At 39.1% G+C, this 17,545-nt stretch overlaps 1 pseudogene; it reads left to right on the top strand.

The window, feature by feature from the left end:
* The first annotated feature begins 294 nt into the window (after positions 1–294).
* LOC127484185 (microtubule-associated protein RP/EB family member 1 pseudogene) lies at positions 295–16,783 on the top strand (annotated as a pseudogene).
* Positions 16,784–17,545: the final 762 nt, after the last annotated feature.

The raw sequence follows: 17,545 nt of genomic DNA, 5'->3' as shown, positions 1-17,545 counted from the left end.
AAAAAAACAAAACAAAAAACAAAGATATATTCCTCAAAAGAATACAAAAAGGTTCTTTTTTTTTTTTTTTTAACAGGCAGAGTGGACAGTGAGAGAGAGAGATAGAGAGAAAGGTCTTTTGCTGTTGGTTCACCCTCCAATGGCTGCCACGGCTGGCACGCTGCGGCCGGCGCACTGCGCTGATCCGATGACAGGAGCCAGGTGCTTCTCCTGGTCTCCCATGGGGTGCAGGGCCCAAGGACTTGGGCCATCCTCCACTGCCTTCCCTGGCCACAGCAGAGAGCTGGCCTGGAAGAGGGACAACCGGGACAGAATCCGGCGCTCTGACCGGGACTAGAACCCAGTGTGCCAGCGCTGCTAGGTGGAGGATTAGCCTATTGAGCCGCGGCGCCGGCCTCTTTTTTTTTTTTTTTTTTTTTAAATATTTTATTTATTTATTTGAGAGGTAGAGTTACAGACAGTGAGAGGAAGAGACAGAGAGAGAGGTCTTCCTTCTGTTGGTTCAATCCCCAAATGGCCACAACGGCCAGAGCTGCGCCAATCTGAAGCCAGGTGCCAGGAGCTTCTTCCCAGTCTCCCATGTGGGTGCAGGGCCAAAGAACTTGGGCCATCTTCTACTGCTTTCCCAGGGCATAGCAGAGAGCTGAATTGGAAGAGGGGCAGCCGGGACTAGAACTGGTGCCCATATGGGATGCTGGGGCTGCAGGTGGAGGATTAGCCTACTGAGCCATGGCACCGACCCCCCCCTAAAAAAAAGGTTCTTTCTTAAAACATGTATTTTATTTATTTGAAAGAGTTACAGAGAGAGGGAGAGAGAGAGAGAGAGAGAGGTCTTCCATCTGCTGGTTCACTCCCTAAATGGCTGCAACAGCTAGAGCTGAGCCAATCCGAAGTCAGGAGCCAAGAGCTTCTTCTGGGTCTCCAATGTGGGTTCAGGGGCCCAAAGACTTGGGCTGCTTTCCCAGGTGCATTAGCAGAGAGCTAGATAGGAATTGGAACAGCCATGACTCAAACCGTCATCCATATGGGAGGACTGCATGGCATGCCGGGGCTTTAACTGGCTTCACCACAGCGCCCGCCCCCAAAAAGATTCTTTTATTTTTTCTTAAAGATTTATTTATTTATTTGAAAGGCAGAGTTACAGAGAGGCAGAGAGAGAGAGAGAGAGAGAGAGAGAGAGAGAGGTCCTTCATCTGTTGGTTCACTTCCAAGATGACCACAATGGGTGGAGTTGAGCTGATCTGAAGCCAGGAGCCAGGGTACTTGGTACCCACTGGACTCAGCCACCTTTAGAAGCAACTTCCTGATAGAATAAAAAGTAATTACTGCTGTTCAATAAGATCTATCATCTAGGTTCAAATGCTTGTAATTTTTGTTGGACTGTGCACCCCCACTCTTTGCCTGACATTTGAAGCAGAGCCAAGTCAACATCACTTGAATTTGCATTATAGGAAAATTATAGGTATTTCCCTTTTCTATCCAATTTATGTCTAGTTAGGGTCTTCCTGTGTGTAGGATTGACCATGGGTTACCATGGCCTGAAAAAAGTTTGGATTTGTGCTGTGAAATTTGTGGGATAATTAGATGATTATAAGTTTGGGATAGAATTTACAAATGGGAACCATCTAAGTCTTAGAGTTCAGTGTCCAGGTTGCCTTTCCTCAGGTTATCTCTTCCATGTCTCCCTCCCTGGTCTTTTCTGTGGCTTCTCAGACTAGTTATCTAGAAGAGGGAGGATATGGGGAATATTATAGCCATGCTTTCTTTAAAGGCAATAGATGAAGGGTGCGCTTCTGGAAACTACTTTTTTTTGTTTAAAGATTTATTTATTTATAAAAATTTTATAAATATAAAAGAGAGGGGGAGAGAGAGAGAGAGAAAATATCTTCCATCCTCAAGCACTTGGGTCATCTTCCAGTGCTTTCCTAGGCACATTAGCAAGGAGCTTGATCAGAAGCGGAGTGGCTGAGACTTGAACCGTGCCAATGTGCCAATGTGGGATGCTGCAGCTTTACCCACTATTCCACAGTGCCGGGTCCAGGAAAAATTTTCACTTCCTCTAAAGTCATTCCTTTTTTATCACCACCTTGTCCCATACTTGTTAGACTTTCAGCCCTAGAATGCAGAGATAACTGATACATTCTGTTCTTGCTACAACTTCTTTTCTTCCTCCTGCTTCTTTCCTTTCTGTTTCTCTCATTAGGACACTTCTACCATGGGACACATGATGGCCAGTGAAAATAATTCTCTTTGATAAAGTCTTGAGCAAATCTTTATTGAACATCTATTAAAGTATGTTACCCTGTGCTAACATCACAGTAAATATATGATTAATGAATTTGTCACTGGCTACATTGATTAGCATATAAAAATGTGTATCTACTTTCTATTTTCTTTTCCCCTTTCTTTTTCTGTTTTCTTTTCCCTATTTCCTGCTGTCTTTGAGTTTGAGAAGTTGTAGGGAATTTGAACTTATATCTCTGGCAATCTTGCTTCCATATTATTCTTCCTCTCTCTCTTCTGAAGAATGCTTTCTGGTGAGTTTTCCATATAACCTCTTCAGTCTAACTTATTGAAGGCTTAATAGGTGTAAATACCTGTGAAAAATTAAGGATATATATATAAATAACATATTAATATAATATATATTCTATATATTATATAAAATAATATATATTTAACCTAGATTTGGATTGCATACAGTTAAGAAGGAAAATAGGCATTTATTTATTTAATTTTAAAAAATAGAACATTTTTACTACATAAATGGAACAAATTTCATGTATTTAATATACAGTTTTTGAAACCTAATGAGAGTTTTGAATGAGATGAAGATGGAAATGTTGCCAGGTGCAGGTAGTGGATGTGGTTCCACTGAGAGCTGAAGATGGCAGTGAACATATACTTAACATCAGCCCCAGTGATAACCTCAGTTGATATGACATGCTGGCCTGGATCAATGAGTCCCTGCAGTTGAATCTGATGAAGATTGAGCAGTAGTAATCAGGGGCTGCATATTGTCAGTTTAGGGACATGTTGTTCCCTAGCTCCGTTGCTTTGAAGAAAATGAAATTACAAGCTAAACTAGAACACAAATACATCCATAACTTCCAAATAGTATAAGTAGGTTTTAAGAGAATGTGTGTTGACAGAATAATTCCTGTGGGTAAATTAGCAAAAGGAAAGTTTCAGGACAATTTTGATACAAACTATGATGGAAAAGACTATGATCCTGTAGCTGCCAGACAAAATCAAGAAACTGCTGTGGCTCCCTCCCTTGTTGCTCCAGCTCAGAGTAAACTAAAAAAACTCTCAGCTCTAGTGATACAGCACTAAAGAGGCCCATTTTGGCATCCAACTACTGAAACTCCTAAGGGGTGGTCCAGGGGTGGTGCAGAAGAATGTCAGTGTGGGCAATGGGGGTAATGAATCAGCCAAATTGATGCAGCAGGTCAGTGTACTAAAACTTACCATTCAAAACTTGGAGAAAGAGAGACATTTCTACATTGGAAAGCTAAGGAACATTGAATTGATTTGCCAGGAGAACAAGGGGAAAATCACCCCATTTTATAGAGGATTGTAGACATTCTTTATGCTATAGATGAAGGCTTTGTATTACCTGATGAAGGGGGCCCACAGGAAGAACAAGAAGAGTATTAGCAACCTGGACCAACCGAGCAACATCCAAATTCTTCACTCCAAATCATGTGCTTGACTATTAAATACTCCTTTTTATTATCCTTAGAAGACTCACTGGTTTCTTTTCATAAGCAAAAGGTACCTCATCTTAAGGCTCCTGGCAATATGGTGGAGTAGAGACAGAGCTTACTGCTCTAGTCTAGGAGAAGATAGTTTAAAAAAAGTGGAGAGGGTTCAGGTGCAGTCTCAGGGAAGAGTTAGGGAGAAAATGGCAGAGGAAATTCCACACAAATTAGAGGGACACAGCAGACTCACGTGGAGGGTTTGGATATGCACAAGTCAGGGAGGGCCCCAGCACTGAGAGTTTCCGCACCAGTTTTGGAGAGAGATTAGACCAGACTGCAGCTGCCAAAGCCACTGGTGATAAAGCTACAGGAAAAGCCTGGAGGGAATCTGGCTTGGAGCCCTGTGGGGGATCTTGTACTTGCCAAAGTACAGAAGAAAAAAAGGGAGGGGGCACGTTTCTCTCTCCCTGATCACCCTGCAATGGCATCCTGTAACAAGCTAATAGAGACATACATAACAGCTGCACCAGCACATGGCCCCACCCAGCAACCAGCCGAGTGGAAACTCCTGAATCTGGCCAGGAGAACTGATGGGAGGCTGTGGGAGGCTTGTATCCCAGGACTGTGAAAACACTGACACTGAGGGGCTTTGAAAACACTGAGGCTGTGTGGGAAGGCTCAGGTTGTGGCTGGGACTTTGGGCAGTCACGGTGGGAAGTTGCACATGCTCAGTATTTCCTGGTGAAGGACAGTGCTGGGGAATCATCTTACACCGAGGACTGCACAGATCCTTTTTGTGGTCCTTGTGGAAGTGCAGATGAATATTTTACCCACTGGGGCTAGTGCACAGGCAGTGGTTTCTTTTGAGGGGAGGAAATGAGCTGTCTTCACCAACAGAGCAGAAAAACTTCCCCTCTGATTAAAAAAAAAGGAGACTTACCACACCCAACCTGGGTGTCACCCTAACACTCCCCGCACCCTGGAGCACTGAACAGAGAGCTTCTTGGCCACATCTACCACAACCCATCATATTCCATGAAAGCTACCACAGACAAAAAGAGAAGAAGAAACCAATGAGTACCACTGCCAATGCCAAAAAATAAATGTAGCAATTCAAGAAACAATAAGGAACACAACGTGATGCCCCTAGAAGAATACAAGACTTCAGTACTAGTTTGTGAAGATGAAGAGTTTGAAGAAATGCCAGAAATGGAATTTCAAATATTGATTGTAGGATTACTTAGAAGTAAAAGAAGCAAATGCACAGACTAATGAAATCCATACATGGCATGAAAAAAAATTTCTCCCACGAAATTAAGATCTTAAAGAGAAAGCAAAATGGGGGCCAGCACTGTGGCACAGTGGGTTAATGCCCTGGCCTGGGGCACCAGCATCCCATATGGGTGCTGGTTCTAATCCCCCTGCTCTACTTCTGATCCAGATCTCTGCCTTGGCCTGGGAAAGCAATAGAAGATGGCCCAGGTCCTTGGGCCCCTGCACCCGCGTGGGAGACCCAGTGGAAGTTCCTGGCTCCTGGTTTTGGATCAGCTCAGGTCTGGCCATTGTGGCCATCTGGGGAGTGAACCATCTTTTGGAAGACCTTTCTCTCTCTCTGCCTCCCTTCTCTGTAACTCTGACTTTCCAATAAATAAATAAATCTTTTAAAAAAAGAAAGCAAAATGAAATCTTGGCAATGAAGAATCCAATAGAACAAATAAAAAATGCAGTGGAAAGGCTTAACAACAGAATCGGTAAAGCAGAAAAAGAATGTCCAACTTAGAAGACCAATTGTAGGAAATTATATAATCAGACAAAAAAGAAGAGGAAATTAGAAAATGAAAAAACATTGGTGGGGATCTACAGGATACAATTAAATGATCCAATATATGGGTTCTAGGAGTTCCTGAAGGATTAGAAGACCTTTTTAGTCAGAGAATGGTGAGATTATACCCGTCTGAAGAGAAAAAAAAATTATCAACCCAGAGTACTGTATCCTCCAAAGCTCTCATTTATTAATGAAAGTGAAATAAAAGCTTCCATAACAAACAGAAATTGAAAGAATTTTTTACCATCTATCCAGCCTTGCAAAAATGCTTGAAGATGTCCTGCACATAAAAACACAGAAACATGGCCATCATAATGAAAGAAGCTAAAGGAAGAAAATCTCAAGTAAAATTAGAAAGGAAATCCAAAGTAAAAATATGGAATATTTATGGAAAATGGCAGGGCAAAGTCATTACTTATCAATAATCACTTTGAATAGAAATGGCCTCAACTCTCCAGTTAAAAGACACAGATTGGCTGAACGGATTGAAAAACAAAACCCATCTATTTGCTGCCTACAAGAAATACATCTCACCAACAAAGATTCACTCAGACTGAAAGTGAAAAGATGGAAAAAGATATTCCATGCTAACAGAAACAAAAAAAGATTGTATTAAGATGGTGTAGCCATCTTAATATCAGACAAAATAGACTTTAACACAAAAACTGTTAAAAGAGACAAAGAAGTACACTATATAATGATTAAGGGATCAATTCAATAGGAAGATGTAACTATTATAAATGTATATGCACCTAATTACAGGGCACCTGGCTTTTTAAAAGAAATGTCAAGGAATCTAAAGGAAGACATTGACTCAGATACAATAGTAATGGGAGACTTTGATCCCCCACTTTTCACAACAAATCAACCAGACAGAAAATCAGCAAGGAAACAACATAGTTAATCAACAATATAGACTAAATGGGCCTAACAGATATGTACAGAACTTTCTACGCTACAGTTACAGAATACACATTCTTCTCAACTGTGCATGGGACTTTCTCTAGGATTGACCACATGTTAGACCATAAAGCAAGTCTCGGACAATTCAAAAAAATCAAAATCATACTATGCATCTTCTCAGACCACAATGCAATGAAGCTGGAAATCAGCAGCTCGGAAATTTCTAGTACATTTGCAAACACATGGAGACTGAACAACATACTCCTTAATGAACAGTGGGTCATAGAAGAAATCAAAAGAGAAATCAAAACTTTCTGGAAACAAATGAAGATGACAATAACAACATATCAAAACTTATGGGATACAGCAAAAGCAGTGTTAAGAGGAAAGTTTATAGCAATCAAGAAATTGGAAAAACATGAAATAAATGAGCTGAGCTATCAATGCATTTCAAGGATTTAGAAAAACAACAGCAAACCAAACCCAAATCTAGCACAAAAAAATAAATAATTAAAATTAGAAAAGAAATCAACAAAATTGAAACCAAAAACATAATACAGAAGATCAGTAAAATGAAGAGCTGTTTTTTTTTTTTTTGGAAAAATAAACAAAACTGACACACCCTAGGCCCAACTAACCAAAAAAGGAGAGAGAAGACCAAAATCAATAGAATTAGAGATGAAAAAGAAAATGTAACAGCAGACACTGCAGAAATAAAAAGAATCATAAGAAATTACTACAAAGAGCTGTATGCCACAAGCTGGGATACCTGGAAGAAATGGATAGATTCCTAGACAAGTACAGCCTACCTAAACTGAGCCATTAAGACAGAGAAAACCTAAACAGACCTATAGCAAAGATGGAAATTGAATCAGTAGTAAAAACCCTCCCAACAAAGAAAAGCCCAAGACCGGATGGCTTCACTGCTGAATTCTACCAGGCAGTTAAAGAAGAACTAACTATAGTTCTTCTCAAGATATTCAAGACAATTGAAAGGGAGGGAATCCTCCTAAATTCTTTCTATGAAGCCACTTTAATTCCCAAACCTGAAAAAAAAAGGATTCTGAGAAAGAGAACTACAGACCAGTTTCCCTGATGAATATAGATGCAAAAATCCTCAACAAAATACTGGCCAATCAAATCTAACACCACATCAGAAAGATCATTCACTTGGACCAAATGGGATTTATCCCTAGTATGCTGGGATGGTTCAACATTTGTAAATCAATCAATGTGATACATCACGTTAGCAAACTGAAGAACAAAAAACATATGCTTATCTCAATAGATGCAGTGCAGAGAAAGCATTTTATAAAATACAACACCATTTCATGATGAAAACTCTAAGCAAACTGGGTATAAAAGGAACATTCCTCAAGACAATCAAGACAATTTATGACATACCCTTGGCCTGCATCCATCGAATGGGGAAAAATTGGAAGCATTCCCATTGAGATCTGGAACCAATCAAGGATCCCCACTCTCACCATTGCTATTGAATGTAGTCCTGGAAGGTTTAGCCAGAGCCATTAGGCAAGAAAAAGAAATCAAAGGGATACAAATGGGGAAGGAGGAAGTCAAACTACCCTATCTGCAGTTCACATGTTTCTATAATTAGGGGATCCAAAAGAGTCCACAAAGAGACTACCGTAATCCATGGAAGAGTTTGAGAAAGTAGCAGGATATAAAATCAATACACAAAAATCAACAGCCTTTGTATACACAGACAATGCCACGGCTGAGAAAGAACTTATAAGATCAATCTCACTCACAATAACCACAAAAAAACTCAAATACATAAATTTAACCAAGGACGTCAAAAATCTCTATGACAAGAATTACAAAACATTAGCAAATGAAATAGAAGAAGATACAAAAAAAAATGAAAAAATCTTCCATGTTCATGATTTGGAAGAATCAGTATTATCAAAATGTCCATATTTTCTTTCTTTCTTTCCCTCTTTCTTTCTTTCTTTCTTTCTTTCTTTCTTTCTTTCTTTCTTTCTTTCTTTCTTTCTTTCTTTCTTTCTTTCCTTCCTTCCTTCCTTCCTTCCTTCCTTCCTTCCTTCCTTCCTTCCTTCCTTCCTTCCTTCCTTCCTTCCATTTTGACAGGCAGAGTGGACAGTGAGAGAGAGAGAGAGAAAGAGAGAGAGAGAAAGGTCTTCCTTTGCCATTGGTTCACCCTCCAATGGCAGCCGCGGCCGGTGCATTGTGCTGATCTGGAGCCAGGAGCCAGGTGCTTCTCCTGGTCTCCCATGCGGGTGCAGGGCCCAAGGACCTGGGCCATCCTCCACTGCACTCCCGGGCCATAGCAGAGAGCTGGCCTGGAAGAGGAGTAACCAGGACAGAATCCGGCGCCCCAACTGGGACTAGAACCCGGGGTGCCAGTGCTGCAGGCGGAGGATTAGCCTATTGAGCTGTGCTGCCAGCCAAAATGTCCATATTTTCAAAGGCAATTTACAGATTCAGTGCAACACTAATCAAAATACCTAAGACATTCTTCCTATACATATCTGTATTCTTTAAATAAAAGTTTCTTTAGGGGGAATAATAAATAAAAATAGATTAAATAAATTTAAAAAATAAAAAAATGCACTTTCCAAATGTTTTACTCCTTTTCCAGAAAGTTTGAGCTAGGAGCTTTTACTCTATAGCAGAGCAACATTAACATCTAGTTGGTTCACCTGGGGATCAAAGATGTTGATTGTGGGGCCCTCACCATGTGTGTGCTGGTCACACTGAGGTGGAAACCTCAGTAGAGAAATATAAAGACTGAATTGAATTTTAACCTAATGTGAAATCTTAGCAATGAACAGACTAATAAATAAATACTTTAAGAGTATTAAACATATGTTTCCATATTTAAAAATATAAAATGTAACATGACAGGGGATTTTCTGTTTTTGATATTGTATCTGGGAATGAAGGGTCAGACTTGGGACCTTGTGAACCTGCTGTCACAGGCCTTCCAGGGCTCCTTGAATCTTCTCTGTCCTAGGCTTTGACCCAAGGAGGGTTTGAAAAGTGGTTTGGTGTCTGAGTAATTGCATTCCTGCTGAAAAACAAGAAGAATTATGACCTGGATGAATAGGGGTGTTTCAGCTCTGAGATGCTTGGGTTGGAGAGCTCAATTTTCATTGAGCATTCCTCTTGATGATTTTTCCTTAAATTTCCGTGTTTTTGAAGGAATGAGGTGTGTGGGTTTCTTTTTAAGCAAATGGATACTCTTGGTGATTTGCCTTTATCTCTGGTATTTGAATGGGGGCTATGTCCCATTGTTACTCTTTTCTAGGTTTACATTAAATACATCCTCTTCTCTGCTCTCCTTGTCTACTGGGGGCTCCTCTTTGGCTCCCTAAAGTTTACTCCTTAGAGTTGGAAGGATAGCAAGTGGGTGATTGTGCTGCAAGGTCTTTCTAGACCTCAGGCAAAGAGAGGGAGTAGTGAAGACCATCATTTCCCTGGAGTCTTCAAGACTGACTAGGGTGTTTTTGGGATCCGCTGTTCACGGCTCTCCACTGTTAACTGAATACTTTGCCAGTGGATGTTACTAAATGTTAGTTTTCTTTTTGCAGAAATACAGTGCCATGTCTGAGTTAATTATGAATATTTAAAATATTTCATTCCTTAACTCTTCCTCATTTGCCTTGCCCACAGCCTATTCATTCCCTTTGTCTGGCAGAATTCTGCACAATGTATTACCTTCTCCTGTTCAGCCCCTGACATGTCTGTATTGATTTGTTTCTGGTGGAGGCTTGTCCTAAAACCTGTGTAGAAAGCAGTTATTTTATAAATTGGTTATGTATTACAAGCTCTGGGTGGAATTCAGAGGAAAATCCAGATTCATTGATTAACAATGGCAAAAGTAAAAACTTCAAGTAACTAGCCATTATTCAATAAGCAGTGGTACCATTTCTCTTTTGTGGCCTTTTAAACGTTTTTTGACCTAAAATTCCATTTTATTGAGAACTCATTTTCCACCTGGTCTTTCTTAGCAGGATTTTTTTTACTTTAAGCAGTTTCTAAAAAAATTCTTTATTTAAAAAAGAACACAATGATACTTTCCACCCACCCTTCCTCTCTCACTTGTACCCTCTCTCATCATTCCTTTCTATTTTTCTTTTAATTGTTGCTATAACATACTTTCAATTTACTTTATAATCACAAGCTTGATCTTTCACTAAATACTGAATTCACCAAGTTGTAAGTAGAAACAATTCTGTTCTTCAGAAGTATAGACAAAAGCCATAAACAATAATCAAATCTCAAGATGTCAAATTCACTCATATACATTTTATTGTATTCCATATATTAGTGTGTATTTTTGTTGGTGAGGTGTTTCTTATAGGCAGCATATATAGATCTTGTTTTTTAATGTATTCAGCCATTCTATGTCTTTTAATTGGGGATTTTAGGCTATTTTAGGCTAGACTCAAGGTTATTATTTCTAAGTAATGACTGTGTCCTGCAATGTTCTGTAAATATTCCTGTTGTTTGTGTTGAATCTCTTTTGTACTTTTACTAGGAGATTTTCTGCCCTTAAATTCTCTCATGATGCTGACTATCTTTCTCTGTTTCTGTAGGTGTACATCTTTAAATATCATTTGTAAGGCTTGCCAGGTGGTGACAAATTCTTTCAATTTTTGTTTGTTTTGGAAGGTCTTTATCTCACCTTCATTTATAAGTGAGAGCTTTACTGGGTACAGCATTCTGGCTTGACAACTTTTTTCTTTTAGGACTTTGACTATGTCTACATTCTCTTCTAGACTATAGGGTTTCCGATGAGAAACCAGCAGTCAGTCTAATTGGAGATCCTTTGAAAGTGATCTGGAATTTATCTTTTGACATTTTAGGATCTTTTCTTTATATTTTATTTTTGAAAGTTTGACTATCATGGGTCATGGTGAAGATCTTTTCTGATCATGTCTATTTGGGATTATATGTGCTTCCTGTTCTTGGGTGTCCATATCTTTAGCCAAATTCGGTAAATTTTCTGATATTATTTCACTGAAATAATCTTCTAAGCAATTCTGTTTTTTCCATATCTTCAGGAACTCCTAGGATATCTACATTTGGTTGTTTGATGATATACCATAGACCTCAAATACTGTTTTGGTTTATCTAATTTTCTCTTCTTTTTTTTTTTTTTTGACTGTGGCTTTTCAAAGATTTATCTTGTAGATTGGATACACTTTTTTCTGCCTCATTGAAAATGTTGTTAAGACTTTTCACTGTATTTTTATTCGACATATTGAATTCTTCATTTCTAATATTTCAGTTTGATTTTTCTTTAATATCCTTATCTTTTGGCAGATTTGTCACCAATATCATGTGCAAATTTTTAAAAACTTACATATTTTTCTCTCTGTTTTGAGAAATCTTATGTTTTTTGTAAAGATTTGTTTATTTGAAAGAAAGAGTTACAGAGGGGCAGAGATAGAGAGAGGGAGAGAGAGAAGGAGGGAGGGAGAGAAAGAGAGAAAGAGAGAAAGAGAGAGAGAGAGAGAGAGAGAGGTCATCCAGCCGCTGGTTCACTCCCCAAATCATTGCAATGGTAGGAGCTGGGCTGATCCAAAGTCAGGCGCCCATATGGGATTCCAGCACTGCAGACTGGAACTTTAACACACTGAGTCACAACGCTGGCTCCCGAGTAATCTTATAATTCTTTTGGATTCCTTTTCAGCATTTCTTCGATCTCCTTATCTTTACAGTCTAATATTGAAATATTTTTGTATTCTTTTTAGGGCATCATATTGTTTTCTTTTTTCCTGTTTCTTCTATTTCTACATTTGTATTCATGCATCTGGGTAAACACTTGTTGATATCTCCACTGAAGGATTTTTGTGTGAATTGTCCTCTCGATGGCTTAGTGGAATTCCTGCTCCTTCAGCAGATATCCAGGGGTGTGTGCTGGATGGGGCCAGGGAGCTCTGACCATACCCTTCTCAGTTTCATAGCCTATTGCACAGTCACAGGGATTCCTTTAATGACGGGGTAAAGAGCTCTCACAGTCACAGGGTGCAGGGCTCCTACAGTCACAGCATATAGGGGATCCACTCCCTGCCCCCCAAATCTCCCTGTGCACAGAGAACTGCCCTGTTCCTGGAACCAGGTGCCTGCCTGGTAGAGGTTGGTTTGGTGAGGGGCAGAGGAGCAATGTGCCCTTCCCTTACTATAGACTTCTTCCTCAGACAAAATCCACCAGTAGCTTGCAGGCCGCGAAGATGGTGCTTCTTCCCCACTGGTTGCTGGGCCCCTTGCTGAGGGGAGGGGAGAACATGGATGTGCCCTTCCTTCACATGGATAGGTAGGCCCCCTGCCCCCTGCCAGCTCTTCAGGCCAGACTGAGTGAGTGGGGCCATGAGGTTCTCCCTCCGACAAGACCATCATCTTTCTCATATTCAGCCATTTTGGATCTCCCTGGGAGATAGCCATTTAAACAAATTGCTGTTGTAAATACTATCAATGCAGAAAAAAATTGCTGAGACTAACTTTTTTATATTGCTTCTTTCTAGACCCATGTCTTTAAAGGTATCCCTGACCTTCCTTTGGTTATCTCTGCATCTTGCCAACATTTCCACCTGTCTTTCAATACCTTTTCTCATATTTTATTCTGTCTTCTGTTCATATTCTCCCACTAGTTTGTGTATATATTTGATGGAAAAGCTGTGTTTTGGGAATAAACTGGCCCTAAAAATTCTGCAAAGTATCTAGGAGAAACATCTACTGAGATCTTTCTGAGTAGTGTCTAGAGGCCGGCACTGTAATGTAGTGAGTAAAAGCCATCATCTGCAGTGCCAGCATCCCATATGGGTGCCACTTTGAGTTCCAGCTCTTCCTCTTGTGATCCAACTCTCTGCTATGGCATGGGAAAGCAGTGGAAGATTGCCCAAGTCCTTGGGTCCTTGCACCTGTGTGAGAAATCTGGAAGAAGCTCCTGGATCCTGTTTTCAGATTGGCTCAGCTCTGGTTGCCGTGGCCATTTGGGGAGTGAACCAGCAGGTGGAAGACCTCTCTCTCTCTCTCTCTCTCTCTCTCTCTCTCTTCTCTCTCTCTCTATCTCTCTCTTTCTCTCCCTAACTCTACCTTTCAAACTAATTTAATTCTTCATCATGAGTCCCTTCCCCTTCTTGTTTCCTCTCTTATTCATTTTCACTGGGATCATAATTCTGTTAAATCACTTGTAAGGAGATTTCTGTCACAGGGTTGGTTCTGAGGAACTTAAGACTTATTATATGTTTCACACTGTGAATTATAATAGCTACTTTGGTAAGCCTTTGATTGGCTGATTAGTGTTTGTTTATAAACATTGTTAATGTGTCAAAGGACTTGGACATTCTGAAATATATTCATAAATATTAAGATATAGTCATCTTTATTAAAAACAAATTGTGTTCTCAAGAAGTCTGTGTTGAATATTCCTGCAAATATACCTCAAATGAGGCTATCTCAACCCATCAAGATGGTTCTAATAAAATAATATTCAAGATCAAGGAATATGAAACTTGTGAGAGGCAGTATAATATAATAACTTAAAGTTACAGAGTACTTTTTCTGTGTGTGGAAGTGTCCTAAACATTTAAATACAGTAGACCATTTAATCTTCCCAGGAATATCATGAGAAATCTACTATCTTAGAGTCAGGCTTCTGAGATCAGACATTCCATGCCCGAGGTCTCACAGGCACTGTTACTACAAAGACAGCAGTACCAGTGGTTGTAACAGCAGTATCAGTGATAACACTATACTCTTTTTCACTTCCTTGTCCATTCCTACATCACAGCATTTTCATGTAGGTTTTGAGGGCTTTCTCAGACTTCCTGAAGGATTGGAATGAAGAGAATTAAAATAAAAAAAGATTTATTTATTAATTGGAAAGGCAGAGTTGGGGGAGAGAGAGAGAGAGAGAGAGAGAGAGAGGCAGAGACAGATCTTCCATCTGCTCGTTCACTCCCCAGATGGCTGCAATGGCCAGGCTGGACTCATGAGCCAGGAGCTTTATCCAGTCTCCCACATGGATGGCAGAGGTCCAAGTAATTGGGTCATCTGCTGTGCTTTCCAGGCTATTAGCAGGACGATGGATTGGAAGTGGAGCAAACAGGACACAAACCTTTATTGGTGTGGGATGTCAGCATTATAGGTGGAGGCTTTACCTTTTTATTCCATAATATGGGCCCAAGAATTACAATTTTGAGGGAAGGAGAAAGACAAATTGTTTCAAATGTCTTTCTCCACAGAGCAAAGGAAAAGCATCTTAAAATTTAAGAATGCGAATCTCTAGAGCTACTCTATTCTGTAGACTTTCTTATACTGACATTCTCTGTCTTTGAGAAATAGACAGCTTTCAGACTTCGCAATGTATTTTCTATCTTTGTTTAATTAATTCAGGTTTTTATTCTATTTTACAATTTTATTTTTATGACAATCATTGTGTATGTGTTTTTGGATACTCTGTAATGCTTTGATATATGTATACATTGTGAAATAAGCAAATGAACATATCAATCAGGTAATTTATCTATCATTTCTTCATGGTGAGAATGTTTAAAATCTATTCTTTCAGCATTTTTGAAATACAGATATAATATTATTATTAACTGTAGTTATCTTATGGTGAAATAGTTCACCAGAAATTCTTCCTCTTTTTTAAAAGAGAATTTTCTAAAATTTATTTAAAAGGCAGTGTTGGGGTGGGGGTCTTCCATCAGTTGGTTCATTCTCCAAATGGTTGCAATAGCCAGAACTGGTCTAGGTCAAAGTCAGTAGCCTGGAGAGCTTCTTTGAGGTCTTCCACATGGGTGAAGGGGCCCAAGCACTTGGGCCATCATTGGCTTCTTTCCCAGGCATATTATCAGGGAGCCGGAGCAGAAGTAGAGCAGCCAGGACTTGATCTTGTGTGCTTATGGGATGCTGATACTGCAGGTGGAGGCTTAACTTGCTTTCTTACAGCACCAGCACCAACTCTCTAGCTCTATAAGTACAAATTTTGAGATTCTGTGGATAAGTAACTTACACTTTATTGATGGGTTTGATGTTTTCCTACAACGCATCACCCTCCTAGCCAAAATACCTATAGACCTTGTGACTCCTTCACTGTACCTGGGATCTCTTTCCTAACTGACTGGAACCTCCCTAAATCTACTGATATGGTGATTTCCAATTCATGTGTTTCTATGTTTCTCAACTTCAGTCACTCAGAGACTCATTCTACTGGTCATGGGAACCCAACTCTACTGACCTTATAGCTCAGCCCACTTTAAATTTTGTTACCTACAACAGGACTCAGTGTTTCCCCTTTTTGAAGAACTGATTCCCACTGACCCCAGGCCCCCTAATCCATGCTGCTGCTGAGGTCTCTCTCTCAGTGATACTCAAGCAAATGACATCATAGTCCCCTCCAATTCTGTACCCACCTTGACAGCAATACTATTGTCTCTACTTTATTACAGAAAACCACACTCTGTATAGACATTGCCTTCCTATTGCAATTTATCTCTTTCCATTTTTTGGGATATCTCTAGAAAATAGCTTATAAATGTAATTTAAAAATCACATTTATTAAATGCTTGTCTTCAAATATTCTTTTTTATTTGTACACTATTCTTTTGATTTAAAAATAAAAGGTAATCTATGAAAAGCATTCAGTAAATGTTAATTGAATATTGAGCAATTTCTAAGGATGCAGTGAGGTGAGAGATAGGCAACATCTTGCCCAAGGGTTCTATCTCCATCACTATTTCAATTTTACCTGATTAGGAAGTCCTAACACTTACCAAAACTATTTCCAGTGAACAAAAGGAAAATCATACTGTTTAAGATCACTTGCTTCCTCTACAGTTTTTCAGTTCCATGACTCTGCAACACAGAGCAGGCTTAACTCATTGAGAGGACATTGGTGAGAGATTTATTATTGATATCCCCTAGCTCTGATGACCCCGCTCATTTGGCTGCTGTTCCCTTTGTTGTTTTCACTGGCTGTGGAGAGATGGAGAATGTGTATGTAAATGGAAACCAATGTATGTCCTATGTCCCATATGAAAAAGATTATTTATTTAATCAGGATTCTTCCAGATGTTACCTTTGAGTAACTAGCATAAAGTATAGATTTTCAGACTGGTGATTTCTTTTTCATGTGAGGCCCTTGGTATTAATTTTTATTCTAATCATGACTTTGTGGTTCAAGTGGTATGAAGAACCATAACTGTGACTGATATGAAAAGAAGAATTTTCTTACATTATTATATGTAAATTAAAAATTATCTCATTGAAATATTATAACCCAAATAAGGTTCATTATTTAGTTATTTTCAAAAACTATATGCTTTTTTGTATTTTTATGTGATGCTTTTTTGTAATTAATGCGTTTAGAACCATAATGAAGAAGGAGATGGGAGAGAAAGAGGGGGGTGGGATGGGAGTTGGGGTGTGAGGGTGGGTATGGGGGAAAGAACCACTTTATTCCTAAAGTTGTACCTATGAAAAAAGGCATTCATTAAATAAAAGCTTAAAAATAAAAAATTAGAATTTATTAATGCCTTTATCAAACCTGACTTTGTGTGTGTGCTTCTTAAATGACACTTTGCCATACCTTTGTTCCAGGAGACAATCTTTCTCAGACTTGTACATGACACCAGAACATGCATGTGAACAACAAACTATCAAGATAGTAGGGAAGAAGATGGTGATAGTTATAAGAGCTAAGCAGTTACTTGATTTTTACTTTCCATATTGGGCTGACAATGTTTTCTTAATTAATGAGGGCTCTATCCCAGTCAAGTCATTAGTTTAGTCTTTCCAAGAACCAAATATGACCAAACATAGCTATGCTTCAGAATTATGAAAGTTTGATTTTACATTTAAGAGTAAACACGTTTTCCTTATAATTTCAGGGGGGTGAAAAAGCCACTTGAGAAAATACCTAAGTGAAATTATAACTTCTGGGGAATAGTTGTATGAAGATATAAATATTCACAAAGTTATTCTATAGAGGTTTTCAGTAATCTGCAGTGATTTTGATTTGGCTCTGTTAGTATGATTTTATGACATAGTATATATTTTAAAACAATAAAATATTTGTTGCGGTTAATAGTTTAAAAAATATATGAATAAGTGT

Source organism: Oryctolagus cuniculus, chromosome 1 (assembly GCF_964237555.1).
Source record: "Oryctolagus cuniculus chromosome 1, mOryCun1.1, whole genome shotgun sequence".
In the NCBI taxonomy this organism is placed as follows: Eukaryota; Metazoa; Chordata; class Mammalia; order Lagomorpha; family Leporidae; genus Oryctolagus; species Oryctolagus cuniculus.
This window is presented reverse-complemented; position numbering and strand designations above follow the sequence as displayed.